Raw genomic sequence first — 8,818 nt, 5'->3', positions numbered from 1 at the left:
AACAATACCCCCAATTAAAACATTTTTCTGTTAGAAAACGGAGATATCATAAATCAAAACAGAATTCAGAACAAATATCATAACAGAATCTAGATTAGAAATCATAACAGAATTCAGGTCATGTATCAGAACAGAATTCAAGTCGAAAATCAGATAAAATATTTATATGTTTAGGGAACACACCAGAGTTTACAGATATTATTCAGAGGTACTGGATAATCTTATCAGGCAGAAGAAACAAGGATCTTTCATATACCTATAGAATGTCAGAATTTAGAATCACTATTGGAAGAGTTCAATAACTAATAGAATCATCAGTTATTCAGAATATAATTTATTAGGATCATCTTATTCGGATAATTTTTGGAAGCTCTATGAAATCTGAAGGGTATTCAGAATCTTTACAATCTATGACGATTAATCCGATTATCGAACAACTCCAGATGAATAGCCTCCAGAACCAATATTTATCAACTTGTCAATTCATTAACCTTCCAGGTTATTCACTCTTTAATACCAAATATTCTTATCCATGGATCATCTTCTGAGTCATCACTGAACAGATCTTAAGGAGACGAACAAATATTCCAAAGGTCTTTATTTCATTTCCATGTTTCATCTATACCAGGAAATACTGACGTACTTGATTTATGGTTCATAATCCATTGGGATGATACATCACATAAGTTCATTCGAGTTTCCAAACTTATTCCAATCTCTTACTTAATCCTCAGCCCTTGAGGTTACTTGGTTCATTTAGCAATCAAGTCTATTCCAACTACTTCAGAATATTCCAGAGTAATTCCGGACGTTTCTTAATTTCAGATACATATTGCACTTCCTTTCAGTTCAGTTCGGTCTTCATGGTTGATTTGTCGAACAATATAAAATTCTTAGTACTGAATGCGATCTAGAGTTGCTGAGTTGAATATTTCCAAACTTCATCATCGAGCCAAACTGGAGAAGATGAATATGCATTCAAGTAATATATATGTCATTCAGGTATTGATATAACTTTATGGTTTATCTACTCACTTAAATTATGTTCCATTACTTTTAAAGCTAGTCCAACACCTATGCTTATTTGGATTCCTTAATTAATCCAAGACATTTACTTAGTTTAGGCCATAAGGTTATTTTGGTAATTTTGGAATTCAGTTTTATTCCATTCATTTCAGAGCTTGAGGATATCCAATCATTCCTAAGCTTGGTGATATTCTTGAGTCATTTCCATTACAGGGGTATTCTGGTCATTCTACAGATTCGATGTATTTCAATCATTTCCTTCTATCATGTCTTATTAATTAATTTCGATTTACCATCTATTTCAATCCCTTCGAACAATTCTGATAAAAGAGCACCCCGATAAATTATTCTTCAGGTATTTACTCGTAACTCGGATATTTTCGGGTCAAGTGCCTTCTCATATTTTTACCAACAGAATATCAAGAATTTTCTACACTAAGTCAGGATCTTAACAATCAAATTCGTACTTAATCGTGTTAAGTACAAATCCTCAAAGTACTTTCTTATTTAGGGTCAACTCAGATTATTTTACCTCTCAGGGGCATTTTCGTAATTTCCTAACTAGATAATTTCAATATTAGCTCTTAACGAAAATAATTATAATTTAAAGATCATATGGTCAATTGCTTTGCCGAACATTCTCTGATCTTGAAATTATTCCTTAACAAACTTCTAGCATCTTGCGCAAACCCTTTTTGGCATTAAAAACTAGTTATCCAAATTTTCCAAGCAAAACTAGCATTTCTTATGCACATATGTAATTATATCGGATCAATATGTCTTTTCAGAATTATTAATCAACTTCCAGGGATAATTATTGTCATCCTACAACATAAGGGTATTTTCATAATTTTACCCTATCGGAGTATTCTCATAATTTTCCATCCAAGTACCTTTAACATTTAACCTTTGATGATATAAAATATAAGTTACAAATCCATGGCTGATTTCTTTATCATCAATCACAAACTTGTAATTTAATTCTAACAATTCATCAATCTCTTATATTAGTCATTCGATCCGTATTCAATTACAGAATTTCTACCACATTCATATCGAGTGTATAAATTATTCAAGTCCACAAAAGTGATCAACGTTATCTTATTCATGCATTTACCAATATCAACATGTTCCATAAAGCATAAAAAGTTAGTAAAGTATTACCTCGATTTCTATACCATATAAATTCCATTCGAACGCCTTTGATCTTTAATTCAACTTCCAATAATTCCTCAGATACATATCAACATAAATTATATCAAAACGGAGCTTAATTGCGATAAACGAATCGAATCGGGTGATAAATCAGTGAAAAACAACTTATCGGGTTCGAATTTGGTGAAACTGACTTCGAATTCAGATTCAGGACGTCAAAAGCATAAAATATGACTTTTCAAAAATTTGAAATTTTCGGTCAAAATCAAAGTCAACGGTTTGACTGCTAATTTTGAGGCCTTCGGGTCTGAATTTTGAAAAACGGACTGCGGAATCGGATTTGGAACGTCGAAAAATGTCAGGATATGTATACTCGAACAAAGTCAAAGGTCGTTTAATGCCCGGTCAAAGCCCGTCAAAGTTTTGGTCAACACTGGTCAACAGTCAACGGTCAACAGGTCGGGTCGGGTAAACGTGTCCGGCTAGAACCGGTCAAACCAGTCATTTTTTCTTCCCTACGCGCAGTGGGGGCGCGTGAACAGTGTTATGGTGTCAGAAAATTCCTAAAAATTATTTTAAGTGATTTCAAGGCACTTACAAAGCTCGGTTCACAATTTTGAACGGTGGAGTGCTCGATTTCAACGAATTGAAAACTTGACCGGTTCACCTCCTCACGCGCCGCCGTCGACGGAGACTAAGGATGACACCGGCAGACTCGGAACGATGCAAGGAACACGATGTTACGGGAGGTGTCGTAAACGGATGCTCGGATCATCGTGAATCGACGAAAAACCAATTGAAATCAAGTTATTACCGATGATACTTCCGACTGAAATTAACGACGAACGGCGACGATTCACGACGAAAGGTTTGAGGGGTTTTGTTCCTCGGTTGACAACGAACACGATGGTGGTTTCGGCTGGTCGATCGGAAGTCGGACGGTGAGTAGATCATAGTTGAAAGAAAGGTTGAGGGGAAGGTGGAAACTAATGATTTTTTTGCATAAAAACATACGAGAATGGGTGTTATAATTCATCCCTAAAGAAAAATGGTCAAATCATGAGTTTAGCCACTGAATTTCTTACACTTCTTAAAACGGTCTGCCAACTTTGAAATTTTATAATTTAATCCACTATTTCTTTCAAAAATACAAATTAAATCCACCACTTTATAATTTCTTAAATTGAGCCCCTAAATTAGGGTGTTACAATTCTCCCCTCCTTAAAAGAATTTCGTCCTCGAAATTTATTCATGTCACATTATTACATAAATGAAATTTCTATTAGATCTTTCGTGTAGCTCTTTTAGAAATACGGATCCTCCACTAATCCTTAACCAGTTGAGCATACCTTCTTATCAGAACTTTTCCTTATTTCAATAAAAGAATCTGAGAAAATTTCCTTAAGTAATCAATTCAATCTTTGTCATGAGAATATGCTCATAGAGCAGTAGAATAACCCAATTTCATTTTTGGTGTCGGGTCAAAATTTCTCAGATGAATAACTCTCACATGGCTCGTGAGGTACTTTATAGCGTTTAGACAGATGTTATTGGTACTCATTTTTGTACAAGTATAGCCTTAACGGATAAAAACATTGGTTTACTTGTTACAGATAGGGACTCGACCTTGGAGTTCCGGTTCAAAGAGGTACGATTGTAGTATAGAGGCATGTACCGATCAGACATCTTTTGACATTCGACCGGCCGGTCTAACTTGAAAATTTTGACTCAAACCATAACTCTGATACCACTAAATGTAACCCCCCAGACCGATGCAGGTAACCCGATCCGATCTGAAGTGTCACATTAGGGCCACCGGAGCGACCCACTGTAAACAAATAGCGGAAAATTTAAAACTTTTATTAAAACATGTAACTTATATAATGATTTATCAGTATGTAGAAATAAAACAGATTTTCAGACTCGTGTATAAAACAAAAGACAATTACATGCCCCCTAATCACATGTATCATACTCTGTAAGCAACACCAGAAGAACTCCTTTACTGATGTTGATAGCTGTACTGTTACAATTCTTTTAACCTGCAATGGTGAGTAATAGAGTGAGCTTTGGAAAGCTCAGTAATACAGAACTACCAGATGATGCTGAAGAACGTGCAGATACAGATAAATGCATTTTTCCTTATTGGTTCAGATATTTACATATTTCTTTGGCCGAGCTGAGGTCCTATTGATATTTCAGGTAGTAATAGATAATATTTAGTTCAGATGGAAATATTTTGGAAGTCTAGGTTTAGGAGATCATAATAGATTATCTAGTGTGTTCCCAAAAACTATGTAACTTTTCAGATCTTTTTAAAACATTATACATATATATATATATACCCCCATCCCAACACAACATAATGTGTAGGTTCCCCAGAACCATACACCCAACCCACACAACTTGTAAGGCCCTGAGCACAAAGCCGAGGAACCTGCAGAAATATTTCCTTCAACAATACCCCCCAATTAAAACATTTTTCCGTCAGAAAACGGAGATATCAGAAATCAAAACAGAATTCAGAACAAATATCATAACAGAATCCATATTAGAAATCAGAACAGAATACAGGTCATGTATCAGAACAGAATTCAAGTTAGAAATCAGATAAAATATTTATATGGTTAGGGAACACACCAGAGTTTACAGATATTATTCAGAGGTACTGGATAATCTTATCAGGCAGAAGAAACAAGGATCTTTCATATACCTATAGAATGTCTGAATTTAGAATCACTATTGGAAGAGTTCAATAACTGACAGAATCATCAGTTATTCAGAATATAATTTATTAGGATCATCTTATTCGGATAATTTTCGGAAGCTCTATGAAATCTGAAGGGTATTCAGAATCTTTACAATCTATGACGATTAATCCGATTATCGAACAACTCCATATGAATAGCTTCCAGAACCAATATTTATCAACTTGTCAATTCATTAACCTTCTAGGTTATTCACTCTTTAATACCAAATATCCTTATCCATGGATCATCTTCTGAGTCATCACTGAATAGATCTTAAGGAGACGAACAAATATTCCAAAGGTCTTTATTTCATTTCCATGTTTCATCTATACCAGGAAATACTGACGTACTTGATTTATGGTTCATAATCCATTGGGATGATACATCACATAAGTTCATTCGAGTTTCCAAACTTATTCCAATCTCTTACTTAATCCTCAGCCCTTGAGGTTACTTGGTTCATTTAGCAATCAAGTCTATTCCAACTACTTTAGAATATTCCAGAGTAATTCCGGACGTTTCTAAATTTCAAATACATATTGCACTTTCTTTCAGTTCAGTTCGGTCTTCATGGTTGATTTGTCGAACAATATAAAATTTTTAGTACTGAATGCGATCTAGAGTTGCTGAGTTGAATATTTCCAAAATTTATCATCGAGCCAAACTGGAGAAGATGAACATGCATTCAAGTAATATATATGTCATTCAGGTATTGATATAACTTTAGGGTTGATCTTCTCACTTAAATTTTGTTCCATTACTTTTAAAGCTAGTCCAACACCTATGCTTATTTGGATTCCTTAATTAATCCAAGACATTTACTTAGTTTAGGCCATAAGGTTATTTTGGTAATTTTGGAATTCAGTTTTATTCCATTCATTTCAGAGCTCGAGGATATCCAATCATTCCTAAGTTTGGTGATATTCTTGGGTCATTTCCATTACAGGGGTATTCTGGTCATTCTACAGATCCGATGTATTTCAATCATTTCCTTCTATCATGTCTTATTAATTAATTTTGATTTATCATCTATTTCAATCCCTTCAAACAATTCTGATAAAAGAGCACCCCGATAAATTATTCTTCAGGTATTTACTCGTAATTCGGATATTTTCGGGTCAAGTGCCTTCTCAGATTTTTACCAACAGAATATCAAGAATTTTCTGCACTAAGTCAGGATCTTAACAATCAAATTCGTACTTAATCATGTTAAGTACAAATCCTCAAAGTACTTTCTTATTTAGGGTCAACTCAGATTATTTTACCTCTCAGGGGCATTTTCGTAATTTCCTAACTAGATAATTTCAATATTAGCTCTTAACGAAAATAATTATAATTTAAAGATCATATGGTCAATTTCTTTGCCGAACATTCTCTGATCTTGAAATTATTCCTTAACAAACTTCTAGCATCTTGCGCAAACCCTTTTTGGCATTAAAAACCAGTTATCCAAATTTTCCAAGCAAAACTAGCATTTCTTATGCACATATGTAATTATATCGGATCAATATGTCTTTTCAGAATTATTAATCAACTTCCAGGGATAATTATTGTCATCCTACAACATAAGGGTATTTTCGTAATTTTACCCTATCGGAGTATTCTCATAATTTTCCATCCAAGTACCTTTAACATTTAACCTTTGATGATATAAAATATAAGTTACAAATCCAGGGCTGATTTCTTTATCATCAATCACAAACTTGTAATTTAATTCTAACAATTCATCAATCTCTTATATTAGTCATTCGATCCGTATTCAGTTACATAATTTCTACCACATTCATATCGAGTGTATAAATTATTCAAGTCCACAAGAGTGATCAACGTTATCTTATTCATGCATTTACCAATATCAACATGTTCCATAAAGCATAAAAAGGTAGTAAAGTATTACCTCGATTTCTGTACCATACAAATCAACCATATAAATTCCATTCGAACGCCTTTGATCTTTAATTCAACTTCCAATAATTCCTCAGATATATGTCAACATAAATTATATCAAAAACGGAGCTTAATTGCGATAAATGAATCGAATCGGGTGATAAATCAATGAAAAACAACTTATCGGGTTCGAATATGGTGAAACTGACTTCGGATTCGGATTCAAGACGTCGAAAGCATAAAATATGACTTTTCAAAATTTTGAAATTTTCGGTCAAAATCAAAGTCAACGGGTTTGACTGCTAATTTCGAGGCCTTCTGGTCCGAATTTTGAAAAACGGACTGCGGAATAGGATTTGGAATGTCGAAAAATGTCAGGATATGTATACTCGGTCAAAGTCAAAGGTCGTTTAATGCCCGGTCAAAGCTCGTCAAAGTTTTGGTCAACACCGGTCAATAGTCAACGGTCAACGGGTCGGGTCGGGTCGGGTCGGGTTGGGTCGGGTAAACGTGTCCGGTTAGAACCGGTCGAACCGGTCAAACCAGTCATTTTTTCTTCCCCACGCGCAGTGGGGGCGCGTGAATAGTGCTATGGTTTCGAAAAATTCCTAAAAATTATTTTAAGCGATTTCAAGGCACTTACAAAGCTCGATTCACAATTTTGAACGGTGGAGTGCTCGATTTCAACGAATTTAATACTTTGACCGGTTCACCTCCTCATGCGCCGCCGCCGACGGAGACCAAGGATGACACTTGCAGACTCGGAACGATGCAAGGAACACGATGGTGCGGGAGGTGTCGTAAACGGATGCTCGGATCGTCGTGAATCGACGAAAAACCAATTGAAATCAAGTTATTACCGATGATACTTTCGACTGAAATTAACGACGAACGGCGACGATTCACGACGAAAGGTTTGAGGGGTTTTGTTCCTCGGTTGACAACGAACACGATGGTGGTTTCGGAAGGTCGATCGGAAGTCGGACGGTGAGTAGATAAGAGTTGAAAGAAAGGTTGAGGGGAAGGGGGAAACTAATGTTTTTTTTGCAGAAAAACATACGAGAATGGGTGTTATAATTCATCCCAAAAGAAAAATGGTCAAATCATGAGTTTAGCCACTGAATTTCTTGCACTTCTTAAAACGGTCTGCCAACTTTGAAATTTTATAATTTAATCCACTATTTCTTTCAAAAATACCAATTAAATCCACCACTTTATAATTTCTTAAATTGAGCCCCTAAATTGGGGTGTTACAATTCTGCCCTCCTTAAAAGAATTTCGTCCTCGAAATTCATTCATGTCACATTATTACAGAAATGAAATTTCTATCAGATCTTTCGTGTAGCTCTTTTAGAAATACGGATCCTCCACTAATCCTTAACCAGTTGAGCATACCTTCTTATCAGAACTTTTCCTTATTTCAATAAAAGAATCCGAGAAAATTTCCTTAAGTAATCAATTCAATCTTTGTCATGAGAATAGGCTCATAGAGCAGTAGAATAACCCAATTTCATTTTTGGTGTCGGGTCAAAATTTCTCAGATGAATAACTCTCACATGGCTCGTGAGGTACTTTATAGCGTTTAGGCAGATGTTATTGGTACTCATTTTTGTACAAGTATAGCCTTAACGGATAAAAACTTTGGTTTACTTGTTACAGATAGGGACTCAACCTTGGAGTTCCGGTTCAAAGAGATACGATTGTAGTATAGAGGCATGTACTGATCAGACATCTTTTGACATTCGACCGGCCAGTCTAACTTGAAAATTTTGACTCAAACCATAACTCTGATACCACTAAATGTAACCCCCCAGACCGATACGGGTAACCTGATCCGATCTGAATTTGACTGCTAATTTTGAGGCCTTCGGGTTTGAATTTCAAAAAAAAGACTGCAGAATCTGATTTGGAACGTCGAAAATGTCAGGATAGGTATACTCGGTCAAAGTCAAAGGTCATTTAATGCCCAGTCAAAGTCCGTCAAAGTTTTGGTCAACACC

Source organism: Hibiscus syriacus, unplaced genomic scaffold, assembly GCF_006381635.1.
Source record: "Hibiscus syriacus cultivar Baekdansim isolate YM2019G1 unplaced genomic scaffold, ASM638163v2 tig00000136_pilon, whole genome shotgun sequence".
Taxonomy (NCBI): Eukaryota; Viridiplantae; Streptophyta; class Magnoliopsida; order Malvales; family Malvaceae; genus Hibiscus; species Hibiscus syriacus.
The sequence above is the reverse complement of the archived record's forward strand: the minus strand, read 5'-3'. Positions refer to the sequence as shown.